The sequence below is a fragment of the Eumetopias jubatus genome, unplaced genomic scaffold (genome assembly GCF_037043125.1).
Source record: "Eumetopias jubatus isolate StellerSeaLion01/CBP00866 unplaced genomic scaffold, mEumJub1_p1.0 scaffold_7, whole genome shotgun sequence".
Lineage (NCBI taxonomy): Eukaryota > Metazoa > Chordata > Mammalia > Carnivora > Otariidae > Eumetopias > Eumetopias jubatus.
Genome location: NW_028274813.1, coordinates 5688222 through 5706584, shown reverse-complemented (window position 1 = coordinate 5706584; position 18363 = coordinate 5688222). Strand labels below are relative to the sequence as shown.

The 18363-nt window shown below is 43.0% G+C and overlaps 2 protein-coding genes across 5 annotated transcripts in view; one reads left to right on the top strand and one right to left on the bottom strand.

Moving 5' to 3' along the window:
• SETD3 (SET domain containing 3, actin N3(tau)-histidine methyltransferase) overlaps positions 1–10209 on the bottom strand; it is a 77918-nt gene extending 67709 nt beyond the window's left edge. For all 3 annotated transcript variants that reach the window (XM_088024458.1, XM_088024459.1, XM_088024461.1), the window contains exon 1: positions 10085–10209. The gene's annotated coding sequence lies outside the window, so the exon portion shown is untranslated. The remainder of the gene's footprint in view (positions 1–10084) is intronic.
• A 545-nt stretch (positions 10210–10754) lies between these two features.
• Positions 10755–18363, top strand: part of CCNK (cyclin K) — a 28464-nt gene continuing 20855 nt past the window's right edge. The window contains exons 1-2 of one of the 2 annotated variants that reach the window (XM_028099444.1): positions 10763–10829; positions 11518–11604. The gene's annotated coding sequence lies outside the window, so the exon portion shown is untranslated. Of the gene's footprint in view, positions 10830–11517; positions 11605–18363 lie in introns of both variants that reach the window. The other variant, XM_028099437.2, reaches the window with a different exon arrangement.

Here is an 18363-nt window from a genome sequence, read left to right as displayed (position 1 = left end):
TCTGCACAGCTCACAGGGTGGTCCCACCTCCCCAGCACAGCCCTCGAGGTCCTTCACGCCCCATCCCACTTTACTCACCTGCCTTCACTCTACCCATCACCCCTTTACACGGCACACTCCAGGGATCTGCTCGCTCTCCCCACTTTCTGGAAAGAAGCTATCCTCCACTACCCCCTTTGTCTTCTCCTGACAAAATGTTTCACAAACGTAAAGATGCAGCCAAAAAACATCCCCAATGTCCTTGAGGAAATTCTAGGCTCCTCTATTCGTTTCATAGACTGAACCCATGAAAGTCAGTAAGAACAAGCCAAGTTCAAGGCGATTAATAGATGCTAAAGTCTTGGCTTACCTTGAGATTCAGTCTTTTGCAACTCTCTCTGGACTGCTTCCCTCCCACAGGGATATAGACCCTACTGGAGAGAAAGCAGCTTGCTTGGGAAAGGCAGTAAGAATCTTACACAGTGACGTTAACTCACTTCATCTTAATTAAGGTTGAGGGGGCTGTCTGTCCTTGTTCCCAGTGAACGTACCTCCCTAGGGTACAGAATCAAGGTCCAGGCCGGGGCTTAATCTGTCCTCCCAGAAACCAGGTTTGCACTGACCCCCTCCTGGAAAGCTCCCCAGCTGCCCTGGACTTGCTCTGCCTGGGAGTCCCCACCAAGCTCGGGCCCCTGTGCACTGAATCAGAGGTAGTCATGGGCTTGTCGCCCAGCCTTCAGTTTGAATGAACTCAGGATTCCAAAGGGTAGGGTTCTCTGTACCCAGTTCTATAGCCCAGCAGCCAATCTTCTGAGCTTGCACAACCATCGATGTCTGTGACATGCATTTACCTCGAGATTAGATATGGTTTGGCACCAATTCTTCTAGTTTCTGTAGGACATCCCTAGCTAAAGTATACCTAGAAGTATACACATTTACTTCTTTTCACCCCACTGACCATCGGGCCCTGTCACAGTCCACCAGCTCCCCACACACTGCCCTCCCTCCGCCCCTGGCCTGGCTGTCATTTGCTCACCCTCACTCTTTCCTCCATCACTGAGGCCTGTATGCCTTTACCCCAGGGTGAACACGTGTCTCCACATCTCGGCTAAGACCCCACCTCTCGCCTAAGGTCACCCTCCCTGCACTGCTGGAGCCCAGCTCCAGAGCCTCCAGAGGCTCACACACCACAGTCTATGTTACTGATGTGCCTATTTTGCCCGCTGTCTCACGGCAGAAAAAACCCAAAGTTTCCATTTCTAAATTACCTACAGGGTCCAGCACGGTGCCATGGACACAGGTGAAGGTCAAATACTTGTTGAAGGAATGAAAATCTCTAGATATCATATTTGGATACATCAGTGTTACTCATGGGTAAAGTTTATCTCTCATCACAACAATAAGATTTTGTGTCAGAGAACCACTGCCGTATATTCTCCCACCGGTGAATAAAACAGTAGTCAAAATGCAACATTTACTAAATATTTATCTACCTCTGCTAAAGAACTAAGATGACTCTTAAAAATAATGTTGTAAATTTTTATGTATACATGAAATACACAGAATTTACCCTTAAAATTAAAAGACAGTTTCTTTTGGGAGTCCATAGTTTATCATTAGAAAAGCTTTGGATATTTTCGTAACAGAAAATCTCTGATAAATACAAATCCAAATTTTTTAAGTGTCTTTGGTGTCTTAGAAAGCAACAAAGCAGGAACCAGTCCACTTCCAACAGGAAAAAAAAAAAGAGTTATGGCCCAAACACAGCTTGAAACTCTGTGGGCCATCATGACCAGGGTGCTCCACACTGGCCAGATACACCCCCTGCCCCAGCCGGCACAGGCCAGCGCTGATGACAGCCATGTTGAGGGGCTTAAACATGGCTGTGACTTGGCCAAGAGCCCACAACCACCAAACCATGGACCCACAGCTTCAAACCTGAAATCCTGTAGCATTCCCAGCATATAGGCAGGCTCTGAATACAGATGCATGCACTCCATTAAACAAGCTCTCCTGCGTCTATGTGCCTAGGACTATGCCAGCCACTAGAGAACACAAAATGAAGGCAGGCCAGCCCTGCAGGTGTCAAGGATGATGAGGTGGGGAACCAAGACTCACAGCATGGGTAATTCCTCAAAGACCTAAGAGAAGTAGCTGAACAGAAAGGGGCAAGAGAAAAAGTACAATTAAAGAAGGATGACTAAACTTTAAGATGCAGTTAGCGTTAAAGGTGTTAGAATCCAGTCTGAGTGGTTTCCTAAATTCAACCCCCGTCTGCCTTTTTTAGCTAATGAAGATTTCCTCCACATTATGGATTAGAAATAACTACCTACCCTTTTCATTTACGATTCAAGAATGTGTTTCACATAATGAATAATTTTCATTGTGATTTCAGCTGATCTGGGGCTAGATTCCAGGTTTCAACAAATGAACAAACAGGTAGCCTGAGCATCCTTTATGCCCCCATTGGAAAAAAACTACTAGAAATTCATCAAGTTCCTACAGAGACCAAATATTTATTTTCAATATTTATTTCAAATACTTATACAAGTATAAAGATGTCTAAATTAAATATGTGTACACACATGTACACACACACAGACACACACACACATTCAAGTTAAATTCCAAATATTACCTAGAAGGTACAACACTAATTGAAAGTTTTTTTCCCAAAGTTCAGACTGAAATCAGGTATCATTTACAAATTCTTATGGAATTACCTGGAGACAAACCAAAGTACAGAGTAAAAAAAGAAAATACTTAAGACAAAAGAAACTAAGCAGAAAAGCAATACAGGATTGATAGACAAATGGACTCTACAAACAGTTATAGTTCAAAGGAAGGGCATCTATGAAAAGAAACAGGAAGCCAGGAGTTTCACACATGTCTACGTTTCTTCACCATCAAGATATTTTAAAAATCTACAGAATCCTCAAAATGTGGCTCTTGAAGACACTATAAACTATTTAGGAAGCCCACCAACAATCTCTCCCATTAGTAGATAAAATACTTTAGAAAACCATAAAATAAATAAAACTGTAAAATATTCAATTATTTAAATTGCTGACCAATAGGAACTGGCATCTGTAATCACCAGCCACTTCTGACCAAGCAAGTGGTTATTTTATATATAATCTGTATGGTGGAATAAAAAGTCAGGAGAAATAAGATAAAGCACATTTAGACAACTTGGCTAATGGGTGGGGGACAGTGAGGGAGGGAGCTACTTTAACCATTATTACCAAGTCTAGCTCACGTACACTGAACACACTGAGATAGGTTTCAGCTGGGTGGATTTTTTTTTTTAATTCTAAATGAGAAGTACATAAATCTGTATTTTTCTTGAGTTGCTTTCAACTAAATACAAATAGAATAAACATTTTTGATTACACTTATTTGGCAATTTAACCAGAAAATTTTAGCTCCAACCCAGCATCTGTTTTTCAATGTATCCTGAATCTACCCTACTTTACAGCTGGATTGACTAAAGCAGAGAATTGTCCTATGGCTTCCTCCTCCCACCTCAGGAACCCAGCTGTAAATGTACTTGATGGGAGTATGAGAGCCTGCCTAATCTTTGTGCAGGAAGAAAAGAATCTCACTAAAATACCTGGCAGGCCATTAGGATCAGATCACTACACTCTGAATTAAATATACCGATTACAGGATGACGGCTTAGGAAAATTAAAGCACTCTCCAACTGAAAAGTATTTGTGCAGTGTCTTCTGTCCTACAGAAAGTGAGAAGGCATCCACAGACCAGTATTGCATGCGACCATGTTAACTGGAGCTAGCATGTGGGAAATATGCACTCTCTACACAGTAGCAGGGCCTACAGTGGGTTTAAGCCATACGAACTTTACCAGTTTAAACAGATAACCAGCATCCATCATTCCAATCCCTATCAAAAGAGGTGCTGATGTGCCACAACTCAAAGGTACCAAGAAGTGAAGGCAAGCAGGCAGGCAAGAAGGTGGAATTAATTTCAAGTCAGTAGCTATTTAAGTAGAGGGATGCATAAAGGCCTGTAAGTTACATGTAAGTAAATTTCAATCTCTATACAGAACAATTTGGGCTGTCATATAAATAGATGGACAGACAGGGATAGATAGATATACACAAATTTGAGATTTAAAAAAATACAGATGTTTCTTGCTTTCTATAGTGTTTTTTGCTAATTTTCCACTAATTTACATGGTAATTTTAGAAACGCTTAAGCCATTTCTGATTGACTTTTCAATACACAAGAGTTTCAGTTTTAAACTGCTGTTCAATTAAATTGTAAATACACTTAAAATGAGGCTCCTATTTAAAGGAAGTTGGGGGGAAAAACCTCTCATAAAGCAAAGAATCATTTGGTATCATGAATAATCATTTCCTATTATCTCTTTCTAAAATAAAATAGAAAAATGTTAAGAAACAGCTGTAATCTGTCAAGAAATTACCTTCAAACCACCCACATTCCTCCCATAAGGACTCGAGATTCTAGAACTGTGGAATACCAGGTTTGGAAGAGACTTTTGAGGTTATCTGTGTTAACGCTCCACCTCGCACATGTTTAAAATAACAACACCTAAGGTCATGAAGCAATGACAGGTGTCAGAGTGCCTTGCCGTCCACTGGCAAACTCAGGTCTGAAAACCCCTGGGAGAGGCAGGGTGCAGCATGTCATGGCCAAGAAGAAATGCGCCCCCTGTGGCCTGCTGCTGCTGAGTGGTTCTGGGGGTGCTCCTCTGCTTCCCTACACAGGGCGCTGCTGTCAGCTGCCACTTGTCCCCCTCCATGTCATGAGCCGCTCCAGCACATGGTCTGAAAGTTCACCATCCTCTCTGACACCTCCCAATTCCACCTTTCAAAAGAAACAACTCCTTCAAATTTCCGAAGACGCTTTCTGTCCCCTCAACAAAGTCTTCTCTTCTCCAGACTTAGCATATCCCTTCTCAAAAGTGGACAAAACCACCTTGGTGAACAGTTTTTTCCCAAGGCAACAAAACCCTTTGGATGAGCTCTGAGAGGGACACAGCTCTGTGGGAATCGCCTCCCCTGGAGCTCAAATCAAGGGGATCTTACTAATATGCTGGAGACTGCCCTAGCTTTCCTACGAGTCAGGCAAACAAAGGAGCGCATTCAATAGTTCAGTGCACATTTCTTGAGTATCTGATCTGAAATGCACAGATGAGTGACACATGCGCACTCCCATAGCCTTTAGGGTAAGATGGTAATCAACTAAAACCTGTTTCATAAACTGATCAGCAAGACAGATGTGCTATATCAAATGAGTGTCTGAACCTAAATGCAATTTTTCATGCTATCACACTGTTTCCAGATTACTGAAACCATCATCCCTGCCACACAGTGTCCTATAGCAGGTCCCCAACTTGATCATCTTCATCATAACTGCATCAATCCGGCACTTACTCTATCAGGAACCGAGGTAAGCATTTTACACAATAGATATAGATATTATACCCACCTTGCAGATGAGAAAGCTGAAGTTCAGAGAGGTTAATAAATTCTGTGCAAGATGAAGGCTCAATTGGTGGCAGAGCCTCACCAACACACCTTGATGGCAAACTTTATTGATACTCAATAGTGTTTCATGGATTCACCTCAAAACCAACCCACTTGTGAAGGCTTGGAAGGCTGGCTATCACCTCTGAAGTTCAAAATAACAATATTCCCTTACAGTAGTAAAACATGTTATGTAAAGGTTTTACCTCTTTGGCCTTTTAAAGTATAGAGCCATCTTGCTGGCTTTGTCCAAATAAACAGAAGTGGCCTCAGCTTAAATGTGAAACATGAGCAAAACTTCCAAATAAACTTCTGCCCAATCTCACATAGCCCATATTGAGATTTGCAATGCTACACTCTTGTCGTGGATCAAGAAACTGCAATAACTACTCAGGTGACGATAACATGTAGCAATGCTAAGTCATTACAATCAACAAATGGAAAACTTTGTTAATCATTAGTAAATATGGCAGAAGCAACTTCAGTGGTTATTTTTCAATACTAATCCTTACTTTCTTTTAACTGTACTCACTGGAAAAGTATTGATATTGAAGAGTCATGCCTATTTCCTGAGACTGAAACCTTTAAACCACTTAGTCATATAATTTTTTAGACCTTGCTATGTGCTAATGAAATATATCCTAGGGTGCCTGGGTGGCTCAGTTGGTTGAGCGACTGCCTTCGGCTCAGGTCATGATCCTGGAGTCCCGGGATCGAGTCCCACATCGGGCTCCCTGCTCAGCAGGGAGTCTGCTTCTCCCTCTGCCCCTCCCCCCTCATGTGCGTGCTCTCTCTCTCTTTCTCTCTCGCAAATAAATAAATAAAAAATTAAAAAAAAAAAGAAATATATCCTAAAAAAAACTGAAAAGTGAAATTCAGGATTATAGATAGGTAATAAGCCTAAAACACTGCACATTTATTAAGAGTTCCATGTAGACACCTGATTATCTACATCCTCTGGACAATTCCTTAGTCCCTTCTGAAAAAGAGTGAAAACATTTCTTCTGCTCTGTCCCTTTTCCCTACCCACCCTCCACATCCCCATCACTGAAGCTAGACAAGTAACAGGTTAGGATCTTACTTGGCTTGGTAATCAGTTATCACTCAGATCCCTTTCAAAATCTTAACTTCAGGGTTGGACCTGTCTTCCACTTGGGTTTATCCTGATTGTTAATTAACTTCTACTTAGAAAGTACTAGAATAAGAAATAATTTCAAAGTCTTAACTTTGGTACTTGAATTTTATAATCATCTGGAATTTTTCTTCCATTCAAATTTATTTCAGTTGCAAATTGGCAATACTTGTGTTTATACCTCTTGTTTCAGAGCTGTTTATTTCTAAAAACTAGAGGAAACCCCCAAATGGAAATAGAGTCGACACAGCTAATCTCTGGCTTGAGTTACTGGATAAATTTAACAACAAAAGTAGGACTTCTAATCTTGCCAATTCTGCTAACTAAGCTTTCTTTACATAACACTATTAAGCAACTTTAGAAAAAAAAAAAGCTCAACTCCTTTCTAGTACAAACATTATATATATTAATATTTTGTGAAAATTTCAATTTTACTTTAATAAGCATTATGCAAATTAATTCTATTTCCAGATCAAAATATTTAACATCTCCAATTTTAGGACTAGGAAAACAAGATGATGTCAGGAAATCCAATGTACAGAAGTCAATTTTGCCAAGTAAGGTACACCTGTGACTGCAACAAAAATGAAACCTAGAAAAATGTAAAAGCAAGGAACCCTTAGTTTATTACTTTTAACTGGTTAAGCAGAACTCGGAATGAACCGATGTCCAAAATAAACACATCTACGACTGTAGCAAAAGAAAAAGGATGCAGAGCAAATCAAAATAGTCTTCAATGGTAAAATAATGGGCCCAAATATAATGTTAGCTAACTGAGAAAACAACAGGCCACAAGCAACTTCCCAAGTGACATAAGAATAAAGATATGTTCACTGTCTTGTTAAAAATGTTTAATGCCATAGTAATAAATGACTTCTGCTCCTCTAACAGGAGAACAAAATCATGGCTCCATTCCCAGGACTTAGGTACAAGGAGAAGAGACACACTTGAAACTCTTCGTCCCCACCCCCAACAGAAGCACCTCACACAGCAGCCAGGGAAAAGCAAACCAGTTTCTAAAGAAAAAACTTCCCAGTGGAAGATAGTCATCAAACTACACACACACATAAAGATACACTATGATTAGTTACATTTCTAAAAGCTACTTCAGATTAAAGATAAAAAAAGGAGACCATGTAATTCAAACATTTTAAGAAACTGGAAAGCCTCAAAGTAAACGGACATCTAGTAAAAAAGAATCCAGAGTAACCCTCCACTAGTAAGATTTTTACTCCTACTTCTTCTAAAATTCCACATAGTACAAACTGTGTACCTGGTTTTACTGAATTCAGTAATTGTCTACTAAATATTTCTGGTACCAGCAGACCTCTGTTGTGCTAATGTTGACATTTTTCTCTAGCTGTCATCTTTCATGCTCTTCTAGGTATGAAAACATCAAGTTTTAAGGAGGCTGTTGTGAGTGCTCATAACAAAAACAGTTTCCAGTGGTTAAACTTTAGAATGGGAAGATGTTTGAGTACAACCTTTACATTTTCCTCATTTCCCAGGGGCTTCTAAAGCAAAGATTTAACTACTTAAAACGTTCACCAAATGGAAGAGTTCAGTAAGTGTTACTTTCTTATTAACAATCTTATTGCACTCTTACTGACAGAACTGAACAGAAACTTTCATTTCCACAGCATAAATGTTTCAATCTTCAAGTCCAACATCATTCCCATACCAGGAACAAAAGCACCAAGAGATGTCAGCAAACTGAAGAAATGAGAAGCAGCAACCACTTTACTCTCTCAGGCTAGAGTTGCATTTCAGACATTAACTTAAAATTTGGAATACACTGAGAGAAAGGAGGGCAGACAGGAAGGGGTAGCAGAAGGTTAAAAACTGAGGTTGTTTGGAATTCCAATAAAGAGGTTGTTCTGTAGCTGTTTGAGAACTTGGCTTTGCAAACTACTTTCTCCGGCCAGAGAAAAACTCCTCCTTAAATTGTTGGAACTTGACCAGAATATCAATCACAGCAGTCCCTGGGACTAATTTGGTAAGGCGGGACTGCATGCACAGTAGCCTGCATAGACATAATATATCATGGTTCAAGCAAAAGTCTTGCCAAACTTTAACAGTGGAAAGCTGCTTTTATTTTGCTATATTCTTTTTTTTTTTTAAGATTTTATTTACTTATTTGAGAGAGAGCAAGCGAGAGAGAGCATGAGCGACAGGGAGGGGAAGAGGCAGACTCCTGGCCGAGCAGGGAGCCCGATGCGGGGCTCGATCCCAGGACCCCAGGATCAGGACCTGAGCCGAAGGCAGACGCTTAACTGACTGAGCCACCCAGGCGCCCTATTTTACTATATTCTTGAGTTAAATGCATTCACCTAAAATAGTAAGAAAAACCTCTCCAAGATTATTACTGGTTATTTCAATTTTGAAATACCAGTGGGGCCATCGAGAAGAAAAACAGGGGAGAGGTACCATTTATACAACAGCAAAATTCACTTTTTGGTGTCCACTTCTACGAGTTGTGACAAACGCATACGGCTACGTAATCAACCACCACAATCAAGCCATGAGCAGATTCATCGCTAAACGGTTAACTCTTCGGAGGATTTTAAAAGCAAAAGTAACCTGTCAACATACTTCAAAAGTATGTTTGCTCTTCAAACACCACCTCCTTCATTTGGAAAAGCAAAGCAATACCCTGCAAGGGATCCTACACGTGTCGACAAACGGCGGGGGCGAGGCCGCGCAGCGAGTGGCGCCCGCTACCCGGCGGCTACCGTCCCCCGAGGACAAGCGGGGCAAAGGCAGAGTTGCAGCGCCCGGCCGGAGCCGCGAGGAAGAAGAGTTTAAGGCCAGAATGACAAACTCCAAAGCACCGAATTCTTCTCCCTAGTAGGGCGCCGAACGTGTGGACCACGGCCAGGGCGCGTGGGAAGAAAGATGACCTATTTTCAACGCCTGTTTTTATAACTGGAAAGTGAGGAAGAAAAGCAGGGACTCGTCCCCGAGCGCCCCGGCGAGCACCTGAGGTTTGGGGAGCGGAACACAGAAGCCACACAGCCTTCACCCGGGCGACGGCGGGCAAGCAAGGAAGGAAGGAAGGAAGGGAGCGCGAGCGCGGGCCGGCCGCACACGCCGCCCAGCCGCCCAGCCGCCCAGCGCAAGCCAGAGCGGCCCGGGCCCCACCCGGCGGGCGCCCAGCGGCCGGCGCTCCCTGCACCTGCCGCCGCCTCCGGCCGAACGCCCCGAGGCGCCGCGGGGCCGGGGCCAGCGCGCCCCCCGCACCGGCAGAGCCGAGCGGCGCCCCTGACCCGCCGGGCCCCCACACCCAGCCCTCCCGCCCGGCCCCCGGGGCGCACACCGCCCCCCGCACCTCGGGCCCGGGGCGGCCGGCGGGGCGCGCGCAAGACCCCGGCCGAGGGGCGCCGGCCGGGGCGGGGGACGGCCTCGCCGCGCGAGTCTGCCTGCGGGCCGCGCGCGCCGAGGGGCCGCCGCCCGCACTCACCTGCCCGGTTGCCCCCCTTTGCGCAGCGGCGGCGGCGCCACACTCGGGCCCGGACCCACCGTCCGCCTCAACCAAGCCCCAGGCGGCGGCGGCGGCGGCGGCGGCGGCAGCGGCCGGACGGGAGGGGCGGGACGGCGGCCTGAGACGGCCCCGCCGCCGCGGCCCAACCCGGCTCCGCCCGCCCCCGGGCCCCGCCCCCGGGCCGCCGCCGCCGCCGCCCATTGGCCCGCGGCTCCGATGCATGGGGAGCGCCTGTCAGCCAATCAGAAGAAAATAGAGCTCTCCAAAGAGGAAAGTGTCGCCCGTCTCTCCCCGGCCCCTCCCCGCGGGTCAGTGGTCGCGGCGGGCCGGAGGAGGAGCCAGCCGGGGGCGGGGGGAGTCCATCCCGTCAGTCCCGCCCCCCGGGGCGAGAGGGAATTCGGGAGCAACCGAACGTGCTAACGGAACTTAGACGAGGGAGGCGGGGCCTGAGTCGCCCGTACTCCAATCAGCGCCTGGCGTGGGCGCAGCCCAGCCAATTGTGACCCCGAAGCTGGCGGGGGCCGAGACCGCTCTGGCCCGCAGGCCCAATGGCTGGGGAGGAAGCCGAGCAGAACCGTTGGGGGTGGCGGGGCGGGGCTGCGCCCGGTCGCTTGTTTTCCGTCGCGGTCGCAGCGCGATGACGTAGTTTCCCCGACATTCCGTGTCCAAAATGGCCACAGTCGGCGAGGAGAGACGTCGCTAAGGGGCTTGCCTGAGGCGAGGGGTAAGTGACCGACTGACCGCGGACAGCGCCGCTCATCCCCGCTTACTTGGAGGTCGGCGTAGGGTATGACCTCTTTCCTCCGCTTACTGGCGGAGTCTCCCTTCGCGGATTCCGCCTCGCTCCGCTATCCCCCGTGCAAATCGAAGTTAGCGGGCGACAGCGGGGCTGCGGGACGGGCTCCGGGAGAGGGTCTGAGGAACAGGCGCGAGGGAGGGAGGTCGGTGCGGACCCTAAAAACAGTCAGCGACCCTCGGAGTGAGGGGCGGCTAGGGTTCGGGGACTCTCTAGCAGGTGGGGGGAAGGAGCGGGGGTCTTTTCACACGCGCGCGCACACTCTGAGCCGCACAACCGCAAACTACCCACATCTTCCAGTTATTTCGCAGCGTGCCGGCCCCTATCGTGGTTAGGCCTGGGACTTCGGGAATTATTCCACATTTGGGGTACTCCGACTTTGGAGTCTGAAGAACCGTGTAACAGGGTGGGACTGGGAATGAGAAAAAAGCACTCCGCGATTAGATTCGTTCTTTCCGAGACGTGGTCCTTAGCCGATCTTCTGCTGGGTTTGGTTTGTTATTAAAGGAATTGTTCCTTAGCAAGTTGAGGCGTAAGTGTAGAGCTTATCTAGAAGCCCTTAGCCTGTTACCAGCACAAAGCATGGTCGATAAAGCTCCCTCAATTTGAATTGCAGTTAAACCGTGCTTTCGCCAAATCATCCGACGTTAGGCACGACTTCCAAGAGCAATTACTTGAGAGTGTGGTCTTCTGTGTTTTTAAGGTAAACTTGATAATGCTTATGTGTCTCGCTCTAAATCTGTCTTTAGAGATATCTAGCATAGTGCCTTTCAATTGTAGGCGCTCTTAAAAGGTTTGTATGCATGATGTTGCTAGAATGAAAACTCTATGAGGAGCTTTGTATCCTCCCCACCTAGAACACTGCTGAGGTATAGTAAGCTTTCTAGATTGCTGAATGATGGTAGTAGCGGTGGTATTGATCGACATTTTGGTTAAGATTGTTAGTGTCCTTAGGATCTTGCCTGTTAAATAATCTTGACTATAAATATGAGTTGTCCAGGATTATTTTATTTTCTTCAGAGTGACACTATTGATACCTGATTTTAAGGGGGGTTTTGTTTCATTTTGATTATATTGTGATGCATTATTCAAACATATTGGTTGATTTTTTTAGTTGATTCTTGCATAAAACATATTTAACATTTGTTTCATTTTGAAAATGTAGTTTGCACCCACGAGCAATAAAGAAACATTCTAGTTGCTAATGAAGTCCTTAAATGCCACTTCTGAAATTGAATGTCATAAAGAAAAAACTGGTCATAGTTTTGGCTTAGTAAATGAACTACTTTACTTCAGGAGATTATGTTCAAAAGCATGGAGTTCGCTGAGGGAGAAAAATGTTTTGTTTGCTTTGTTTGTAAAAACTGGGTAAGGACAAACAACCAAAAGGAATTAAATTCAAGGTAATTGAGGAGATTACAAAGAATATTAAACCAGGTTAAGTTCAGTTCATATTTTTAGGGTCAGATAAATGATATACCAGAGTACTTGCAGGTAAAATTGTAAAATTGTTGTTCATGGGTTTTGAGGAATCCAAAAAGCACAGTTAACGGTAGAAGACCGGAGTCGTAAATGTCTGTGTTTGCAGAGAGCAGTTAGATGGGTGGCTCTTGAACGCTAGAACTTGTTACTAATCTGTTTTTGGAATCCTGTTGGGAGGGCAAAAAGAGAGTTTGTAAATACTTGGGAGAGGAGAGCTGATTCCTTCAAACTGGCAGAGTTTTAACTAAAAAAAGCCAGGTGACATATATCTAATTACTTTCCTTAGAAGTTTACTATACCCTGGTGATGAATGAGGGATTGTTAGACATGGATCTATTCAGGTTTCCTTAGGATGCTGAACGTAGTCTCTCTTCCTATCCTAGTAGACACAAGAGAGAAACGTACATTGGGTAAGGTCTATCTGGATGGGTTTATATTACAATTACCCAACCCAAAATGTTGATTAATGGGTTGATGTCAGCCTGAAGAGAGGTCTTTAGAGATGAGCTACAGGGCCCTGGTCTTGCCCTTACTCTGGTTAGCACTTTCTTATTACCAACTTGATAGGAGGCATGCTTCTCAGACTAATCAATGCACTCAAAAGCCGTACTATAAAGAATTGTTAAAGGTTGAAACAATAGGCCAAAACTAACAAGATGTACATTTGCCAGGTTGAATTTACAAAAACTCAATGACGCATATTTGAGATAAGTAAGACCTGACTTGAAAAAAGGATTCTAGAAAGTAATGTTCCATATAGGGAAGTGAAGTATAGAATCTTCCCCCAGATTGAGGGAAAGCAGTATCTTCGTCTAATGACAAACTGTGGCTCTGCCATTTACAACCTTTGTGAATTAAGCAAGTTGTTTCATGTCTCTTCGGTTCTATTTTCTCCGCGATAAATTGTGAGGATAGGAAAATATAGCTGGCAGGCATACTGTGTCTCAGTGGGCACACAGTGGACATGGTGCTGAATATTAGGAATGTCCCTTCCCCCATTTGCTATGAAGATCATATAAAAGGTGCTGTTTTCCATTTTGGTTGCTAATGTTTAGGGGTTATCTTGAAACACTAAAAACCATGTTGAGAAGATAAAGATGTTTGTTTACCCTGGAGAAGAGAAGGGAATGGAAAAATTCTCTTCACGTATTCGAAAGGCAATCAGATAAGGGAAAGGTATTTGGAGGCTTTGAAGCCTTGAAAGGTAGGAGCAAGGTAGGAGCGTCAGAGTGTTGTTGAAAGGTAGAAAAATCAATGTAAGATTAATATAAGAATTAAGGTGAACACTAGTTCTTGATATTCAGCAATGCCATAGGCTGTCTGGTAAACGATTAACGTCCCGTTAATGAAAGTGGCCAGATGAAGGTTAGTGAGTGACCAAATATTACTGTTATTTAGAATTTCTGTACTAGCTGAGAAAATTGAGTAGTGACCTTTACTGTTGTTTCCAACTTGTAAGTGTCCATAATTCTAAATTTGAAAATGCATTTATTCTTTCATCATGTAAAATGACATATCCAAAGCACATACCTGAAACATGTTGCTAAAATACTTTGACATGCTGCTTGTTTATTGAGAGATTTTTTTACTTTGTGGAGCTCATAAACGTCTCTGTCATTTTCATGGTAATCATGAGCTGCTAATGAGAAAACCTGTAACTTTAGGGTCTTGTGAAAAAATAATTAAAGAGTAATAGGGAACAGGGTTATAGAACTGATGTAAGAACTTTTTCAGGGGAATGAATGATTCAGAGGACTGTTTTTATTCTATTTGTGTACGTTTATTTTCACTTCCTCTCATGTATTGTTGATTTGGCCCCAGAGTCTAAAGGCACCTACGCTGGATCATTAGCATGGGGTTTGGCCACTGACAGCAAGGCAGAACAGGCTTGAATCTGTTTGTGGCTTATTCACTGGGGGACTGGGATTGTCTTCCATTTGTGCTTCACCCTCACTGGGTCCGAACCCTTATCCTCACTCTGCCCCTGTCGTCTCAGTGGGTGTCTTGGCACTCTACTTCCCAGTGGAATTTTAGGATTTATTTCCTCCCCCTTAAATGAGTTTTTCCCAATATCTTCCTCAAACTTTTCCTTCCCTCTGTCTCAGAGAAAGAGCTTCCTTCCTGAGGTTAACTTTTTTACCTATGCTTTTTATGATCCCTTGGCCAGTGAACCCCTCAGTGGCTTATTCAGCCTCTAGTGGCTCTTTTCCCTTCTTGCTTCAGACATCCTTCCTTCTCCTTTATGCTGAATAAACAAGAATAACCTGTTTCATAGCTTATTCATTCCTTGCCCCTTGTAGTCTTACTTCTGCCCCACTGCACTTCTGCCAAGATTCTGCTATTTGCACATGTGTATGTGTCTGCTTTATTGAGATGGTTCCCAAACCATACAAATCACCTGTTTGAAATAGTGTGCATGTCAGTGGCCTTCAGTACAGGGTTGTGCAGCCATTACTGCAGTGGACTTTCACTGTCTCTAAGAACTAATCACCAATGTAACCTTTCCTTATTTCTTGGTTCTTTAGCATTTGTCACTGTTGCCTACCACATCTGGATTACGGTCAGTATCCCTTGGTTTCTCTTGCAATTGAAGTTGCAAATTTACCACCTCTTTGACCATTCCTTCCCTTTCTTTCCTTTGGTGATTCTTCTGCTTTCTCAAGTTCTGTCCCAGACCCATCCGTTTTCACTCTCCAGCCCTTTACCTGTGACCATGACTTTAATTGTCAATTCTGTATAGATGAATCCCAAATAGATGTGTTCTTTCCAGATTTCAACAGTCCTGTTTATCTGATGGGTATTTCCATACAAACGTCTTACACATTCTTCAAACCTAATATTTTTGGAACCAAAATTCTTCTCCCCGCCCCAGGTCCCCCCATCAAAACTAACCCCTTCTCTTCCCACTTTTCTTTTTAGTATTACCCTTTCCATCAGGCAAACAAACCTGAAATCATCTCTTGCCACTTTTTTTGCCTCACGGCCAGTTGTGGTGCTTCCTCTTTTACTCAACACTATGTTGTGGGGACAAGCCCTCATCATTTCTTGAACAGCTGCTATAGTCTCCTAGCTGGTCTTCCTCCTGCAAATCTCCAAACATCCTCCACTTCATCTCTCTCTCCCCTTACCAGGCCTTATTATTTTTCATGGCACTTGCCACTCCCTGACAAGTAAGCACATATTTGTTTCTCTTAGTCTCTACCACTACAACATAAACTTGTAGTAGGGCAAAGACCTGACCTCTCGTTTCCTGCTGTGTCATTGCAGCCTGGCTCATAGTAAATAATAAATATTTGAATGAATAACTACATGCAGAACTGTTGGGTTAATATATCTTAAAGTAGGTATTCCCAACTAGTGTACCGTGAATAAATTACAGTTTGAGATATTGATTCCCTCAAGCCAATTGGCCAGTTGCTTTCTGCTCCGCAAGGATGTGTATGAATGTTTGTTACTATTATTAATAATGAAAAACCAGAAATATCTCAAATGTTCATTCATAGTAGAATGGATAAGTAAATTGTGTTTTATTCATAGAATGGAATACTGTACAATGGACTTTCTCAACTTCAACACTGTTGATATTTTGGATCAGTTCATTCCTTTTGGGGGATTGTTCTGTGCCTTGTAGAATGTTTGGCAACATTCCTGGCCTCTACCCACCGGATGCCAGCAGCAGCTCCCTAGTTATGACAACCAAAACTGTCTCCAGACATTGACAAATGTCCCTGGGGGTCAAATTCGCCCCTGAAAACCAGAATGAATAAATGAATAGTGCTTTATGCAACAACAAGGATAAACCCCACAAACATAATGTTGAGCAAAAGAAAGCAGTTGTGACAGAGTGATACTCTATCATTCCACAGTCCTTCAGAAACCTGCAAGACTGGTTGCTGGGAGTAGAGATCAAGATAGTGGCTATCTTTGGGGGGATCATGATTAGAAGAAGAGTGAGGAGAATGCCCGGGATGTTGGTAATATTCTGCTTCTCAGCGGGATGGTGTTACACAAGTGTATTCGCTTTGTGAAAATTGGTAAACCATACACTTAAAATTTTTTTCTGTATGCTATAATGCAATTACACATTGTTTGAATTTATAAAATCATAAGCACATAAGCAAGCATTCTTTGGCTGCTGAGAGATTCTGATCCAGAGGGGATAAGGAGGAGGTCTGGTAAGTAGTCTTACCTGAGTCTCTCCCACTTTTCATGAAGTGAAAGAAGAGTACAGGGACCACTTGTTTACCTGTGGTCCAGACTGGACACCTGGTAACGTTTTACCACCTTTACTGCTTGAGCCTGTGTTTTAGCTGAACCATTTGAGAGTAAACTGCAGACATGATACTTTACCCCTAAATACTTCATTCAGCCTGAGAATAGTCATTTTCGTATATAATCACAATATCATTATTACCCCTAAGAAAATTAACAGTCCCTAATAGCCTTTAATATACAGTCCATATCAAAATTTCTCTACTTGTTCAAAATTTCTTTTATAGTTTTTTTTTCTTTAAAAAAATAAGGATCTAATCGAGGTTCACACATTAGTTTGAACATTATGCCTTTGTAGTCTTTCAAATCTAGGACAGTTCCTCCCATCTTATTTTTTCATGACATTGACTTTTTTGAAGCAACCAGTCAGTCGTCTGGTGGAGTGTCACATTTCTGGATGTGACTAATAGTTTCCTTGTGCCATTTAACTTGTTCTTCTACTCCCAGTATTTACTGTAAACTAGAAGTTAGGTTTAACCAAGTTAGCTTGCTTGGATTTAGCTTCAGCTTTTTGGAGGTAAGAATACTACACAGGTGGTTGATTTTTATTCCATATCACATCATATCAGGCCACAGAATAGCAGGTTTTCACCCTATTAGTGATGCCAGGCTTGACTTTTTGTTAAGGTAAAGGTACTTTTTTCTACAATAATTAATACCAGTGCTAGCAAAGTAGACTCATGGATCTTTTACAATCAATCCTTGTCATTTTTCTTTATAATATTCCAATTCCCTGATTTTGTCCAGTGAGAGTTGATGCTGCCTCTTGTGTCTTTTTATAAGCTTCCATTCGTCGGAGCACATCCCAGGCAGACCCCTACTCCAGACTGGAAAGGAGAATGGAGACCTGGTTCCTTTTAGAGGGTAACTAAGATGTGCACCCTGATGTGTTCCTGACTAAGGGAGTGTCATTGCTTCTGGATACTTCAGTGGACAGAGCTAGGATATGTATTTTTTAACCATAATTTATTTTTATATTTTCAATTAAAATTCAGCATTAAAGATTTTACTTAACCTTTGATCTTGTGCACTGAACTGAAAATCTTGATTCCTAACAACATTAACATTTATATATCTTTGCTTTATCCTACAATACACACACACACAAAATTGTTTGACAAAATTGTTTGACAGTTAACAATATTAATGCCACTACTAACAAAACATTACTGGAGAAGTTTAAGATTTCTTTGCAGTTCTTTAGTCCTTAGAATATATCTCACTCAGGATGGAACAAGATCAGGAATAATTACTTATAATGATTTTCTGGTGGTTATGTTTCCTGTTTGCTATACACTGGGCTTATTTTGAGTTTTAGGATTTGCTTTTTTCTTTTTAGTTAAGTTCATGAATGTGTTAAATATTTACATAATTTGAAAGTCAGAGTTGCAGAAGGACTCCTGAGTCAACCTGAAAGAGCTGCTTCCAGTGGCTGTAGCTGGAATAGTTTGGGCAGCAAAATAAATAATGATAGTATTGGATTATAACTCAAAGAATAAAACAAATACTAATGAGTCCATACTAATATAAATACATGATTGAATAAATGAGGGAGAAGGAACAGACCTTTCTTACAGAAGAAATCCAAATAATGTTGAAGGAAGGAAGGAAATAGAAAGTCACCATTGGAACACCATGATAATTGTTGCAGGCAAGATCCTTCAGTGAATGCTAAAATTAATGGGCAAAACTTTAAGAAAAACAGGTT